Here is a 16,606-nt window from a genome sequence, read left to right as displayed (position 1 = left end):
TGTTATGGTGAGCCATTTCTCTCTCTCTCTCTCTCTTCTCCTCTTTCTCTCTTATTTTCCCTTAAACGTAATTGTATTGTATTGTATTGTATTTCCTGTGCAGTTATCTGGTTAGTTAGTCTATGTTATATTGGTAGTGTATAATTGTATTGTATTATTCTTTTGCAAGCATACCATCCATAATATATATATATAAGGCGTTGGACCCTAAGCACGGTATCTGTGTATTTCTTATAGTGTTAAGTACTCTCAGAGCGTCGGTGACGCTCAAACAGCTTTGAAGTTAATAAGGTTACACTGTGTTGCATTTACACTCTATCATTACACTAAGGTTTTACTGCATAATACACCGTTTATGGTTTAGATATAAAGGTTTAACATTGTGAGCGTCAGCGCCGCTGGTGATCTCCTCGTGGTCCCGAGCGTCCGCTACGCTATAGCGAATCATTACGTTAGTCGGCAGCCAATAGCGTGCCTGCCTGTAATCTCTTGGCCGTGAGCGAACGTGACGCTTGAGCGTCTCGACTACGGCTAAGCGATTGTTACGCAAAGTGCGTACCCTTACGGTACTCCATACATAAATAGCGTACAGTGTTCTTAGACCTCATAAAGGTTTTATATACGATAAATATTTAGCTTTATCACATCACAACCAGTAACATCACTAGTTTTCCCTCACACCCCATAGTTGTGTGCAGAATAATTAGTAATGTCAAGCCTACTGTAGTAGGCAAAAATACAACAAACACCTAGTTTTGTATTTAACATTTATTGGCTCTATACATATCACATTGGCAGTCTGTGGAATCATTTGTAATGTGCTGTTCACCAACTGTCCCCTTCCATCCTTGGAACTCAAGCAGTTGGGCAGATGTATTAATACCTGGAGAAGTGATAAGTGCAAGGTGATAAGCGCACCAGCCAGTCCGTTCCTAACTGTCAATTTGCATATTGGAGCCGATTGGCTGGTGCGTTTATCACCTTGCACTTATCACTGGTTTATTACTTCCTTATGCCTTCTCAAGGTTAATACATCTGCCCCAGTATTTCAATGGAGAAATGAGTAACCGTGTTACTGTCCTGCACAGATATAACCACAGTAGACTCACAGTTGTAATTGCAACTAACTATGCTGATACCAAGTATCAATATAAGAGGCAGGATTACTTATGGAATCAATTAACAATTGATTTTTATATTGTAGTAGTTAATAATTTTTTTTCACTGAAATTTTTCAATTGTTTTTTGTTTGTTTTTTAATCGCAGATTGTTTTATGTTGATCGGTGTGGAGAAATTGTGAATAATTCCATTTTGTTTCCATAAAGGGAATCATGTAGGAAATGATAAAAGTGAGGAATTGCTGTTTAACCAGTGTACATGTGTGTCCTCTAGAAAATATAATTGCATATACATTCAATTCTAAAAGGTAACTATTTAGTATTGATCATACTTTGCTGCATGAGTGAAATTGGTCTGACGTTAAATTGGTCTGGTGTTAAATTCGGTCTGACGCTGTATGCCATTTGTGGGAAATTACTGTGTGCATGTCCATTAAGTCGAGTGCACGATTATGTGTAGAGGTGCGGGACAAAGACACTTATGCATTGTTTATATACAGTGTTAGAACGTTATTGAACTTGAGCTGAGGGATAAAGCAACTTATTCCGTTAGCTCTTATTCATTGAGTGTGTAGCAAGGGAGATTCTGGGACACTGAAGGAAACTTCTCTAGAGGAAATGTTTTGTGTATATTGTGTAAATTTGGCGACATTCCGATAAATTAGTGTTGCTGTAGACTGCTTTGAATAGGTGAACTTTAATTATAGACACCCTGTATAATACAAAATAATATAATCATCAAAACAATGTTTTTTAAGGAATTTAATTCATACTGAAGTTTGATGAAATTCCACTTTAAAATACAAGCCTGGAAGGAAGATTATAGAGCTTGATTGCATATTTTGTGGTGTTATTTTCTCCTGGAGACTAATGCACTAACCATTGAGTAGTATTAATTCTAGTAGCATAATGTTTTCTGCATCCATTTACATAAATATTCTTCAAAACATGTCTACTCAAATTAATGATATTTTTCAAGTACATTATGTTGAGAAGTTCTTTTATTACTCGAGGGAAAAGTCTGTAATTTCCAATTTCATGGTATTAACGCTAGTACTTTGAAAGTATGTAATGCTGTCTTTATCCGTGGGTCCTACCCGTGTGTAGAGCACCAATAAATTGCACTTAATGTTCACATTAATACTTGTATTGTAATCTCTAAGTACACCCTTCTTTGAGAATGTAAAAATATTTCAGAGCCCATTTCAACATTATGTCAATGTTTATTTTATTTAGTGTATTTTGGTTTGTTTTTAGGTGTTTTTTGTTGTTGTTTTGTTTTGTAGTTTTTGGCCCCCATGCATTGTAGTTTGCTCCAATAACTTTTGCTAATAACTTGCTTCCATGAACTTTTGCTGACATGCTAAATATTGACTATACCAAGCGCCACGTGTGTGCCTTACAAATATAAATATATATATATATATATATATATAATTAATCTTTGTGCCCGTCAGCTGTAGACATAAGGTGGGTACGACTGGGCTTTGACTGCCTCCATTCTTGGTGCAACGACCAGAAACCAATTGACTTGGCTTTTGGTTATATGATTGCTGAACCAAACTTTTACTATGGTTTATCATTACGATTTATTTATATAACCCCCACAACACTTTACAACTGAGGGGACATACAGTAATAAAACAAGAATGGATTTTACCAGACTGCCAAAGCAGTAAGTGGGCCCATCTCAAAACAGAGCTTATAACCTACCAGAATGCCCTCCCTTCTCTGATCATATAGAGATTAACAATTGGTTATTACTATGTGAAAGGAAAAAAAACATACTGTTACCAAAATAACCAATTTTATAAACTGGTATGGGTCATTAGGTCAACCACACTTAGGTCGACAGTCATTAGTCACTATTGGTCGACACGGTCAATAGGTCGACATGAGTTTTTTTGACTGTTTTTGGTGTCGTTTTCTTCGTAAAGTGACGGGGAACCACAGTTAGTGCACCGTGTCCCCTCGCATAGCTCGCTTCGCTCGTCATGCTTCGGGCACGGTGCCTCTCTCCACTACCACTGCGCTCGGCACAGTTCACCATTCCCAATTGTAGTCCACGTGGATCGTAAAGTATGAAAAAGTTCAAAAAAAGAAAAAAAAATTAAAAACTCTTGTCGACCTTTTCCACGTCAACCTATTGACCATGTCGACCAAATGCATGTCGCCCAATAGTGGTTGACCTAATGACTGTTGACCTAAGTGCTGTCGACCTAATGACCGTATCCCTTATAAACAGTATCTAGTTTTTTAGATTATATTTATTTTGTTCATTGTAATTGATAGGGGTCAGTTCAGTTACATGCAAGGGGGCAAGTTGCCGTTTCAACAGCATAAAAACACCAGCAGTGGTAGCTGAAGTTGTCCCCTTCGCGTCCTGATCTCGCTGTGGACTCGCTGCTATTGTACCAAGTATAAATTGGTCCAGATTACTAGTGGAAAATAATGCACTTGGGACAACATTGTAGACAAGCCGCAGGAAAGGCCAATGGAGTATTGTGTTTCTCATTCTTTCATTAGTTGAGCCGGCTAGCGATAACATTCCTATATTTTCCATATTTAAATAGAAAACAATCAAAACACTTAAAGTAAATCAAAGTTCTGGGGCATTCTAATCCGTAATAGCCACAGATAAAAAAAACTTATATTACATACTTTGGGGCCCCATCCCTCATACCCTGTGCCTTATATTACATACTTTGGGGCCCCCTCCCTCATACCCTGTGTCTGCTTGTGACCCTATGCACTCCTATACCCCATGCGTGTGTGCCCAGTGGGACCCAGAATGGAGAATTCAGGTGAAAAGGGTTGGAGTGTGGTCTTGTACTAACGTGTCAGCTCTGTGCCGTGGTCTTGTCTCATCTGGAGACATACACAGGTTAAAAGTGTCAGGCCAGCCCCTACACATAGCAGTAATGGCCTCTTTTGTTCAGCAGTGACCAAACAGGCTGGCCAGCATTACTCTGCCCTGACTATTTAACGACTTTTTTAGCCAATTAGGGATAATGCATCTAGCTATTGTTGCTGCATAGTGATAAGTAGAGTAGGCCACGTACTGTAAAATATCACTTGAAGATGAACAATCCGGATAGATAGAGGCATTCAGATACTATTCTAAGCGGGGTCCCCACGAGGGAAAATAAGTGTCGGTATGCCGGCGGTCGGGCTCCCGGCGCCGGTATACTGAGCGCCGGGAGCCCGACCGCCGGCAAACAGAAGACCACCCTTCTAAGCACACCCATGTAGCTGCTTTGTATAACTACATATCTGGGTTGGGACAGGAGTTATCAGTCAGAATAAACCGAGTAAAGAGGGAATGTGGAAGAGACACCATTCATGAGCATGTAATGTGATAAAACTTATTTATTCTCATTAAGATGGCGCTTTGACTTTACAAACAGAACTCATTTATTTGTAACTTTAGAAAACAAAATCTGGAAAATCCGCAAAAAATGGATAAAAGTACAAACTATAATGTACCCCTTTCATGCAGTGTTTAAACAGAAACGATGGTTTTGATGGTTGCTTTAAACTTGTAACTGAATGTTCTAAGAAACAGGACGCTCCCTGTGTAACACTGGGCCACAAAGTACCTTCTTTTTTTCTTGGCAATGTTGGACTGTTGTGTTCCATACACCATGCTGCAGAGTTAGTGCTGTGCTGCTCTCATAACAGCTAGAAGACTTTCTGTGCTTCATTAGAGGTTTATGTTAATGATCTGGTTTTAAATCTGAGCACAAACATTCTTATTGGTGACCGGTCAGATCTCATGCAGGAACTTATTCATCCGCATCTAAACTATAACTTGCATTTTAACATTAACAAATGTACATTTAGCATATTCCTAGGAGTTTTACCCTGACCTGGTACATTGCCAGTTACTTTCATCTGCAGGTGAGTGAAGCTTGAATGAGCGGAAAAATATAAAGGCTCCTATTCATCATCGGGGGCCTTCCAGCACCTGATAATTAAATATCCAACTCACTGCGAGTTTTGGCGGTGGATACTTAGTTACCAGAGCAATTCAGTATTGCTCCGGTGCGAGGACAGCTGTTCCGAAAAGCACCTGTCCCGCGATCCATAATATGGCTACAATAGTGGTGTGTTCCTTACCGGACATGCCCCTGACTGACTTGTCATGCGTTGCAAATTGCGGAGCGATTCCCTTGGATACTTCTTTGCAATTCCATACCTTCTTCCCATAGGATATAATGCGGGGCGATTCTTTGCACATGGACCAGCAGCCTGGAAAATAAATCAAATGGTGACCCTGACACCTTACATGAACCAGACAAAATATTGAACGATGACCTTCCCACTGGCGCTTAGTCCCAAACCAATATGACATTCAGTAGGCTCAAGCAGGGATACTCCTATCACAGGGTTCTGTAAGCTGTTCTGTCCTCAGTAGAGGTTCCGATTAGATGTAAAACATATATCACGCCTTCCTCCTCCTGTTATAACCACAGTGGAGCGGGGTGAAGAAAGAACTGTCCGAAGACCTTTTTTCTGCACATAGGTATAATAACCATGGTCCCGGGCAATCTCCTGGCAGCGCCTCAAAGCCGAATCGCCCATGTCTGTCACTAGTGGATTCCCTCAGGACACCACGTCTTCTGCCAGTTCTTTCTGCAAGCTGCTCCACTGTAGTTATAAGAGGAGGAAGGAGTGATATATGATTTACATCTAATCAGAACTTCTACTGAGGAAAGAACAGCTACAGGACCCTGTGATAGGAGTATCCCTGTTTGATCCTGCTGAATGTCATACTGGTTTGGGACTAAGCACCAGCAGAAAGGTCATCGTTCCATATTTTGTCTCCTTCCCATAGGGCTCCGGGAATCAACAGCATCTTAAGTCTGTGTTGGTTCCTGCAAGCAAACTCCATTTTCTCTATCGTCCTAGTGGATGCTGGGGTTCCTGAAAGGACCGTGGGGAATAGCGGCTCCGCAGGAGACAGGGCACAAAAAGTAAAGCTTTTTCAGATCAGGTGGTGTGCACTGGCTCCTCCCCCTATGACCCTCCTCCAGACTCCAGTTAGATTTTTGTGCCCGGCCGAGAAGGGTGCAATCTAGGTGGCTCTCCTAAAGAGCTGCTTAGAAAAAGTTTAGCTAGGTTTTTTATTTTACAGTGATTCCTGCTGGCAACAGGATCACTGCAGCGAGGGACTGAGGGGAGAAGGAGTCAACTCACCTGCGTGCAGGATGGATTGGCTTCTTGGCTACTGGACATCAAGCTCCAGAGGGACGATCACAGGTACAGCCTGGATGGTCACCGGAGCCGCGCCGCCGGCCCCCTTGCAGATGCTGAAGTCAGAAGAGGTCCAGAATCGGCGGCTGAAGACTCCTGCAGTCTTCTAAAGGTAGCGCACAGCACTGCAGCTGTGCGCCATTTTCCTCTCAGCACACTTCACACGGCAGTCACTGAGGGTGCAGGGCGCTGGGAGGGGGGCGCCCTGGGAGGCAAATGAATACCTATAAAGGCTAAAAATATCTCACATATAGCCCCTAGAGGCTATATGGAGATATTTAACCCCTGCCTGATTTTTCTAAATAGCGGGAGACGAGCCCGCCAGAAAAGGGGCGGGGCCTATCTCCTCAGCACACGGCGCCATTTCCTCTCACAGCTCCGCTGGTCAGGACGGCTCCCAAGTCTCTCCCCTGCACTGCACTACAGAAACAGGGTAAAACAGAGAGGGGGGGGCAAATTTATGGCGATATTTTGATATAACAAAGCAGCTATAAGGGAGCACTTATTATAAGGCTATCCCTGATATATATATAGCGCTTTTGGTGTGTGCTGGCAAACTCTCCCTCTGTCTCCCCAAAGGGCTAGTGGGTCCTGTCTTCGTTAGGAGCATTCCCTGTGTGTCTGCTGTGTGTCGGTACGTGTGTGTCGACATGTATGAGGACGATATTGGTGTGGAGGCGGAGCAATTGCCAAATATGAGGATGTCACCCCCTAGGGAGTCGACACCAGAATGGATGCCTTTATTTATGGAACTACGGGATAGTGTCAACACGCTAAAGCAGTCGTTTGACGACATGAGGCGGCCGGACAATCAATTAGTGCCTGTCCAGGCGACTCAAACACCGTCAGGGGCTGTGAAACGCCCTTTGCCTCAGTCGGTCGACACAGACCCAGACGCAGGCACTGACTCCAGTGGTGACGGTGACGATTCAACCGTATTTTCCAGTAGGGCCACACGTTATATGATTTTGGCAATGAAGGAGGCGTTACATTTAGCTGATACTACAGGTACCACTAAACAGGGTATTATGTGGGGTATGAAAAAACTACCTATAGTTTTTCCTGAATCAGAAGAATTAAATGACGTGTGTAATGAAGCGTGGGTTGCACCTGATAAAAAGCTGATAATTTCAAAGAAATTATTGGCATTATACCCTTTCCCGCCAGAGGTTAGGGAGCGCTGGGAAACACCTCCTAGGGTGGACAAGGCGCTAACACGCTTATCTAAACAAGTGGCGTTACCCTCTCCTGAGACGGCCGCACTTAAAGATCCATCAGATAGGAGGATGGAAAATATCCAAAAAAGTATATACACACATGCAGGTGTTATACTACGACCAGCTGTAGCGACTGCCTGGATGGGCAGTGCTGGGGTAGTTTGGTCAGAGTCCCTGATTGAAAATATTGATACCCTGGACAGGGACAATATTTTACTGTCGTTAGAACAAATAAAGGATGCATTTCTTTATATGCGTGATGCACAGAGGGATATCTGCACACTGGCATCACGGGTAAGTGCTATGTCCATTTCGGCCAGAAGAGCTTTGTGGACGCGACAGTGGACAGGCGATGCGGATTCAAAACGGCATATGGAAGTTTTGCCGTATAAAGGGGAGGAGTTATTTGGAGTCGGTCTATCAGATTTGGTGGCCACGGCTACAGCCGGGAAATCCACCTTTCTACCTCAAGTCACTCCCCAACAGAAAAAGGCACCGACTTTTCAACCGCAGCCCTTTCGTTCCTTTAAAAATAAGAGAGCAAAGGGCTATTCATATCTGCCACGAGGCAGAGGTCGAGGGAAGAGACAGCAACACGCAGCTCCTTCCCAGGAACAGAAGCCCTCCCCGGCTTCTACAAAAGCCTCAGCATGACGCTGGGGCTTCTCAAGCGGACTCGGGGACGGTGGGCGGTCGTCTCAAAAATTACAGCGCGCAGTGGGCTCACTCGCAGGTAGATCCCTGGATCCTGCAGATAATATCTCAAGGGTACAGGTTGGAATTAGAGACAGATCCACCTCGCCGTTTCCTGAAGTCTGCTTTACCAACGTCCCCCTCCGAAAGGGAGACGGTTTTGGAAGCCATTCACAAGCTGTACTCTCAGCAGGTGATAGTCAAGGTACCTCTTCTACAACAAGGGAAGGGGTATTATTCCACTCTTTTTGTGGTACCGAAGCCGGATGGCTCGGTAAGGCCTATTCTAAATCTGAAGTCCTTGAACCTGTACATAAAGAAGTTCAAGTTCAAGATGGAGTCACTCAGAGCAGTGATAGCGAACCTGGAAGAGGGGGACTTTATGGTATCCTTGGACATCAAGGATGCGTATCTCCACGTTCCAATTTACCCCTCACACCAGGGGTACCTCAGGTTCGTTGTACAAAACTGTCACTATCAGTTTCAGACGCTGCCGTTCGGATTGTCCACGGCACCTCGGATCTTTACAAAGGTAATGGCCGAGATGATGATTCTTCTTCGAAGAAAAGGCATATTAATTATCCCATACTTGGACGATCTCCTAATAAGGGCGAGGTCCAGAGAACAGCTAGAGATGGGATTAGCACTGTCTCAAGAAGTGCTAAAACAGCACGGGTGGATTCTGAATATTCCAAAATCCCAGTTAATGCCGACAACTCGTCTGCTGTTCCTAGGGATGATTCTGGACACGGTTCAGAAAAAGGTTTTTCTCCCGGAGGAAAAAGCCAAGGAGTTATCCGAGCTTGTCAGGAACCTCCTAAAACCAGGAAAGGTGTCTGTACATCAATGCACAAGAGTCCTTGGAAAAATGGTGGCTTCTTACGAAGCAATTCCTTTCGGCAGATTCCACGCAAGAATTTTCCAAAGGGATCTGTTGGACAAATGGTCAGGGTCGCATCTTCAGATGCACCTACGGATAACCCTGTCTCCAAGGACAAGGGTGTCTCTTCTGTGGTGGTTGCAGAGTCCTCATCTATTGGAGGGCCGCAGATTCGGCATACAGGATTGGATCCTGGTGACCACGGACGCCAGCCTGAGAGGCTGGGGAGCAGTCACACAAGGAAGAAACTTCCAGGGAGTATGGACGAGCCTGGAAACGTCTCTTCACATAAACATTCTGGAACTAAGAGCAATATACAATGCTCTAAGCCAGGCAGAACCTCTGCTTCAGGGAAAACCGGTGTTGATCCAGTCGGACAACATCACGGCAGTCGCCCATGTGAACAGACAGGGCGGCACAAGAAGCAGGAGTGCAATGGCAGAAGCTGCAAGGATTCTTCGCTGGGCAGAGAATCATGTGATAGCACTGTCAGCAGTGTTCATCCCGGGAGTGGACAACTGGGAAGCAGACTTCCTCAGCAGACACGATCTTCACCCGGGAGAGTGGGGACTTCATCCAGAAGTCTTCCACATGCTGGTAACCTGTTGGGAAAGACCAATGGTGGACATGATGGCGTCTCGCCTCAACAAAAAACTGGACAGGTATTGCGCCAGGTCAAGAGATCCGCAGGCAATAGCTGTGGACGCGCTGGTAACGCCTTGGGTGTACCAGTCGGTGTATGTGTTTCCTCCTCTGCCTCTCATACCAAAAGTATTGAGAATTATACGGCAAAGAGGCGTAAGAACGATACTAGTGGTTCCGGATTGGCCAAGAAGGACTTGGTACCCGGAACTTCAAGAGATGATCACGGAAGATCCGTGGCCTCTACCTCTAAGGAGGGACTTGCTTCAGCAGGGTCCCTGTCTGTTTCAAGACTTACCGCGGCTGCGTTTGACGGCATGGCGGTTGAACGCCGGATCCTAAAGGAAAAAGGCATGCCGGAAGAAGTCATTCCTACTTTGATTAAAGCAAGGAAGGAAGTAACCGTGCAACATTATCACCGAATTTGGCGAAAATATGTTGCGTGGTGCGAAGATCGGAGTGCTCCGACGGAGGAATTTCAACTGGGTCGATTCCTACATTTCCTGCAATCAGGATTGTCTATGGGTCTCAAATTGGGATCTATTAAGGTTCAAATTTCGGCCCTGTCGATTTTCTTTCAAAAAGAATTGGCTTCAGTCCCTGAAGTCCAGACCTTTGTTAAGGGAGTGCTGCATATACAGCCTCCTGTGGTGCCTCCAGTGGCACCGTGGGATCTCAATGTGGTTTTGGACTTTCTAAAATCTCATTGGTTTGAACCACTAAATAAGGTGGATTTGAAATATCTCACTTGGAAAGTGACCATGCTTCTAGCCCTGGCTTCTGCCAGGAGAGTATCAGAATTGGCAGCTTTATCTTACAAAAGCCCATATCTGATTTTCCATTCGGACAGGGCAGAACTGCGGACTCGTCCGCATTTTCTCCCTAAGGTGGTGTCAGCATTTCATCTGAACCAGCCTATTGTAGTGCCTGCGGCTACAAGTGACTTGGAGGACTCCAAGTTACTGGACGTTGTCAGAGCATTAAAAATATATATTGCAAGGACAGCTGGAGTCAGAAAATCTGACTCGTTGTTTATATTGTATGCACCCAACAAGATGGGTGCTCCTGCGTCTAAGCAGACGATTGCTCGTTGGATCTGTAGCACAATCCAACTTGCACATTCTGTGGCAGGCCTGCCACAGCCTAAATCTGTAAAGGCCCACTCCACAAGGAAGGTGGGCTCATCTTGGGCGGCTGCCCGAGGGGTCTCGGCATTACAACTTTGCCGAGCAGCTACGTGGTCAGGGGAGAACACGTTTGTAAAATTTTACAAATTTGATACTCTGGCTAAGGAGGACCTGGAGTTCTCTCATTCGGTGCTGCAGAGTCATCCGCACTCTCCCGCCCGTTTGGGAGCTTTGGTATAATCCCCATGGTCCTTTCAGGAACCCCAGCATCCACTAGGACGATAGATAAAATAAGATTTTACTTACCGATAAATCTATTTCTCGGAGTCCGTAGTGGATGCTGGGCGCCCATCCCAAGTGCGGATTATCTGCATAAATTGTACATAGTTATTGTTAACTAATTCGGGTTATTGTTGAAGGAAGCCATCTTTCAGAGGCTCCGCTGTTATCATACTGTTAACTGGGTTTAGATCACAGGTTGTACGGTGTGATTGGTGTGGCTGGTATGAGTCTTACCCGGGATTCAAAATCCTCCCTTATTGTGTACGCTCGTCCGGGCACAGTACCTAACTGGAGTCTGGAGGAGGGTCATAGGGGGAGGAGCCAGTGCACACCACCTGATCTGAAAAAGCTTTACTTTTTGTGCCCTGTCTCCTGCGGAGCCGCTATTCCCCATGGTCCTTTCAGGAACCCCAGCATCCACTACGGACTCCGAGAAATAGATTTATCGGTAAATAAAATCTTATTTTTGGAGTTTGCTGAATACTAAGAAACCCCATTAGGCCCTTTAATAATGAATTTGTCCTTTTACTATAACAACAACAAAAAGTGTAAATCACCCATTATTGCTGATGAATAGGCCCCTTAATGGATTAAAGTACTCCCAGTAGTTTTAGTAAATGCCAGATAGACCAGGAACACAGTGGACGCATCTGATTTTCTGTGTAACCGCAACAGGCTTCTTACTTGCTAATACGAGAATCCATCCATGTATTACAAAGATCCACGCAACAGCATGTGGATGCCAATCCTACACATTGTACTTACATCCGTAGCTGCCACTGTCGTCATTAGTAGCTGTACTTCCACTCACCCTTTGCTGACTGCAAAAGATCCGTCTGAAACAAACGTCCCATTTTCCGTCCGCACACTACAGTTGAACATGAAAGACGCTTATGCTCCCATGAGACTTAATGGTTCCATGCGTTTGCATGGTCACCGACCAGTAATGTTAATTTCACAGAGATTGTGGTACATCAGTGACCACATCAATCCTTAGGCACGAGCAATCTCAGTCAGTTTGCAGTATCCAAGAGAGGCGTCCTTATTTCAGTTTGCATCTGACTCAGGACCAGCGTGTTGCACACACCCAATAATCCCTGTTTAACAAGTGCCCATATTTTTGGTAGCAGGGGTGACGTTTCTCCCTGTGTTATGAAGTAGGGGGGTGTCTTGTTCCGGCATTCCTCTGAATAATTAAAAAATTCTCCAACTGGGTATCCCGAACCATGCAGGAAAATTAAGTGTGACAGTAGTATGTGCCATAATGATATTCAAATAACCTGTAAATATAAATATATCAACTCTGCCTTAATTGGGGGTAAACAAGCATTGAATCACAGCGTTGTCCGACAGTGGTTGCTCAGGCAACATTGCACTCTCCGCAGTCCTGTCATTTTCTTACGCCATAAAAATATAGTAGGAGACTTAATGAGGTGCTACCATGGTGCAGATCAACTTGGAAACAATATATTATCTCATACATCCTAAAGGATGCTGGGGATGCTTCAAGAACCATGGGGTATAGACTGGATCCGCAGGAGACATGGGCACTTTAAGACTTTAAATGGGTGTGAACTGGCTCCTCCCTCTATGCCCCTCCTCCAGACTCCAGTTAGATTCTGTGCCCAGGGAGACTGGGCACACACAGGGGAGCTCTACTGAGTTTCTCTAAAAATAAGGTTTTACTCACCGGTAAATCTATTTCTCGTAGTCCGTAGTGGATGCTGGGGACTCCATAAGGACCATGGGGAATAGACGGGCTCCGCAGGAGACTGGGCACTCTAAAGAAATATTTAGTACTACCTGGTGTGCACTGGCTCCTCCCTCTATGCCCCTCCTCCAGACCTCAGTTAAGGAAACTGTGCCCGGAAGAGCTTGACATTACAAGGAAAGGATTTTGGAATCCAGGGTAAGACTCATACCAGCCACACCAATCACACCGTATAACTCGTGATAAACTTACCCAGTTAACAGTATGAGCAACAAACAAGCATCACTCAACTGATGCCACATAACATAACCCTTTAGTAAGCAATAACTATATACACGTATTGCAGAAAGTCCGCACTTGGGACGGGCGCCCAGCATCCACTACGGACTACGAGAAATAGATTTACCGGTGAGTAAAATCTTATTTTCTCTAACGTCCTAGTGGATGCTGGGGACTCCGTAAGGACCATGGGGATTATACCAAAGCTCCCAAACGGGCGGGAGAGTGCGGATGACTCTGCAGCACCGAATGGGCAAACTCAAGGTCCTCCTCAGCCAGGGTATCAAACTTGTAGAACTTTGCAAATGTGTTTGAACCCGACCAAGAAGCAGCTCGGCAAAGCTGTAATGCCGAGACCCCTCGGGCAGCCGCCCAAGAAGAGCCCACCTTTCTCGTGGAATGGGCTTTCACTGATTTTGGATGCGGCAACCCAGCCGCAGAATGAGCCTGCCGAATTGTGCCACAGATCCAGCGAGCAATAGTTTGCTTTGAAGCAGGAGCACCCAGCTTGTTGGATGCATACAGGACAAACAGCGAGTCAGTCTTCCTGACTCCAGCCGTTCTGGTCACATAAATCTTCAAAGCCCGGACTACGTCAAGCAACTTGGAATCCTCCAAGTCACCAGTAGCCGCAGGCACCACAATAGGTTGGTTCAAATGAAAGGATGACACCACCTTTGGCAGAAATTGCGGACGAGTCCGCAATTCTGCCCTATCCATATGGAAAACCAGATAGGGGCTTTTACATGACAAAGCCGCCAATTCTGACACACGCCTAGCTGAAGCTAAGGCCAACAGCATGACCACTTTCCACGTGAGATACTTTAGCTCCACGGTCTTAAGTGGCTCACACCAGTGGGATTTCAGGAAACTCAACACCACGTTAAGATCCCAAGGTGCCACTGGTGGCACAAAAGGGGGCTTAATATGCAGCACTCCCTTAACAAACGTCTGAACCTCAGGCAGTGAAGCCAGTTCTTTTTTGGAAGAAAATGGATAGGGCCGAAATCTGGACCTTTATGGACCCTAATTTCAGGCCCATAGTCACTCCTGACTGTAGGAAGTGCAGGAATCGACCCAGCTGGAATTCCTCTGTAGGGGCCTTCCTGGCCTCACACCAAGCAACATATTTTCGCCATATACGGTGATAATGCTTTGCTGTCACATCCTTCCTAGCCTTTATCAGCGTAGGAATAACTTCATCCGGAATGCCTTTTTCCGCTAGGATCCGGCGTTCAACCGCCATGCCGTCAAACGCAGCCACGGTAAGTCTTGGAACAGACAGGGCCCTTGTTGTAACAGGTCCTGTCTGAGAGGCAGAGGCCACGGGTCCTCTGTGAGCATTTCTTGCAATTCCGGGTACCAAGTCCTTCTTGGCCAATCCGGAACAATGAGTATTGTTCTCACTCCTCTTTTTCTTACAATTCTCAGCACCTTTGGTATGAGAGGAAGAGGAGGAAACACATAGACCAACTGGAACACCCACGGTGTTACTAGTGCGTCCACAGCTATCGCCTGAGGGTCCCTTGACCTGGCGCAATATCATTTTAGCTTTTTGTTGAGACGGGACGCCATCATGTCCACCTGTGGCAGTTCCCATCGATTTGCAATCTGCGGGAAGACTTCTTGATGAAGTCCCCACTCTCCCGGGTGGAGGTCGTGCCTGCTGAGGAAGTCTGCTTCCCAGTTGTCCACTCCCGGAATGAACACTGCTGACAGTGCTAGTACGTGATTCTCCGCCCAACGAAGAATCCTGGTGGCTTCTGCCATTACCACCCTGCTTCTTGTGCCGCCCTGGCGGTTTACATGGGCCACTGCCGTGATGTTGTCTGACGGAATCAGCACTGGTTGGTTTCGACGCAGAGGCTCCGCTTGACTCAGGGCGTTGTATACGGCCCTTAGTTCCAGGATATTGATGTGCAGACAAGTCTCCTGACTTGACCACAGCCCCTGGAAGTTTCTGCCTTGAGTGACTGCCCCCCATCCTCGGAAGCTTGCATCCGTGGTCACCAGGACCCAGTCCTGTATGCCGAACCTGCGGCCCTCAAGGAGGTAAGCACTTTGCAGCCACCACAGAAGAGACACCCTGGCCCTGGGGGACAGGGTGATCAGCCGATGCATCTGAAGATGCGATCCGGACCACTTGTCCAACAGATCCCACTGAAAGATCCTCGCATGGAACCTGCCGAAGGGAATGGCTTCGTATGACGCCACCATCTTTCCCAGGACACGCGTGCAGTGATGCACCGATACCTGTTTTGGTTTTAGGAGGCCTCTGACCAGAGTCACGAGCTCCTGAGCCTTCTCCTCCGGGAGAAACACCCTTTTCTGGTTTGTGTCCAGAATCATGCCCAGGAAGGGCAGACGCGTCGTAGGAATCAGCTGCAACTTTGGAATATTCAGAATCCAGCCGTGCTGTTGCAACACTTCCTGAGAGAGTGCTACGCTGATCAGTAACCGCTCCTTGGACCTCGCCTTTATGAGGAGATCGTCCAAGTATGGGATAATCGTAACCCCTTGCTTCCGAAGGAGCACCATCATTTCCGCCATCACCTTGCTAAATATTCTCTGTGCCGTGGACAGGCCAAACGGCAACGTCTGGAATTGTACCACAAACCTGAGGTACTCCTGATGAGGTGGATAAATGGGGACATGCAAGTACGCATCCTTGATGTCCAGAGACACCATAAAATCCCCCTCTTCCAGGCTTGCTATGACCGCTCTGAGCGATTCCATTTTGAACTTGAATCTTTTCAGATAAATGTTCAGGGATTTCAAATTCAATATGGGTCTGACCGAACCGTCTGGTTTCGGTACCACAAACATTGTGGAATAGTATCCTCTTCCTTGTTGAAGGAGGGGAACCTTTACCACCACCTGCTGGAGATATAACTTGTGAATTGCCGCTAACACTACTTCCCTTTCTATGGGGGAAGCTGGCAGGGCCGATTTGAGGTAACGGTGAGGGGGCATCACTTCGAATTCCAGCTTGTATCCCTGAGACACAATCTGTATAGCCCAGGGATCCACCTGTGAGCGAACCCACTGGTGGCTGAAATTTCGGAGACGCGACCCCCACCGCTCCTGGGCTCCTGTGGAGCCCCAGAGTCATGCGGTGGATTTAGTGGAAGCCGGGGAGGACTTCTGTTCCTGGGAACTAGCTGTGTTGTGCAGCTTCTTTCCTCTACCCCTGCCTCTGGCCAGAAAGGACGCACCTCTGACCTTCTTGCTTCTCTGTGATCGAAAGGACTGCATTTGGTAATACGGTGCTTTCTTAGGCTGTGAGGGAATATATGGCAAAAAGTTTGACTTCCCAGCCGTAGCTGTGGAAACTAGGTCCGAGAGACCGTCCCCAAACAATTCCTCACCCTTGTAAGGTAACACCTCCATGTGCTTTTTG

At 46.1% G+C, this 16,606-nt stretch overlaps 1 protein-coding gene and 1 long non-coding RNA gene across 5 annotated transcripts in view; one reads left to right on the top strand and one right to left on the bottom strand.

Annotated features, from left to right (window-relative positions):
* The window catches only part of LOC134910445 (uncharacterized), a 206,611-nt gene that overhangs the window by 36,031 nt on the left and 153,974 nt on the right, over positions 1–16,606 (bottom strand). Inside the window, exon 5 of one of the 2 annotated variants that reach the window (XR_010176202.1) lies at positions 4,511–5,370. The exons of the other annotated variant lie outside the window; for it this stretch is intronic. This is a non-coding gene — a long non-coding RNA (uncharacterized LOC134910445). Of the gene's footprint in view, positions 1–4,510; positions 5,371–16,606 lie in introns of those variants that run through there. 2 annotated transcript variants of the gene reach the window in all.
* The window catches only part of COMMD1 (copper metabolism domain containing 1), a 305,031-nt gene that overhangs the window by 257,438 nt on the left and 30,987 nt on the right, over positions 1–16,606 (top strand). The window lies entirely within an intron of this gene.

Source organism: Pseudophryne corroboree, chromosome 4 (genome assembly GCF_028390025.1).
Source record: "Pseudophryne corroboree isolate aPseCor3 chromosome 4, aPseCor3.hap2, whole genome shotgun sequence".
NCBI classification, from domain to species: domain Eukaryota; kingdom Metazoa; phylum Chordata; class Amphibia; order Anura; family Myobatrachidae; genus Pseudophryne; species Pseudophryne corroboree.
Note: the sequence above shows the minus strand (reverse complement) of the source record. Positions and strands in the feature narration are given on the sequence as shown.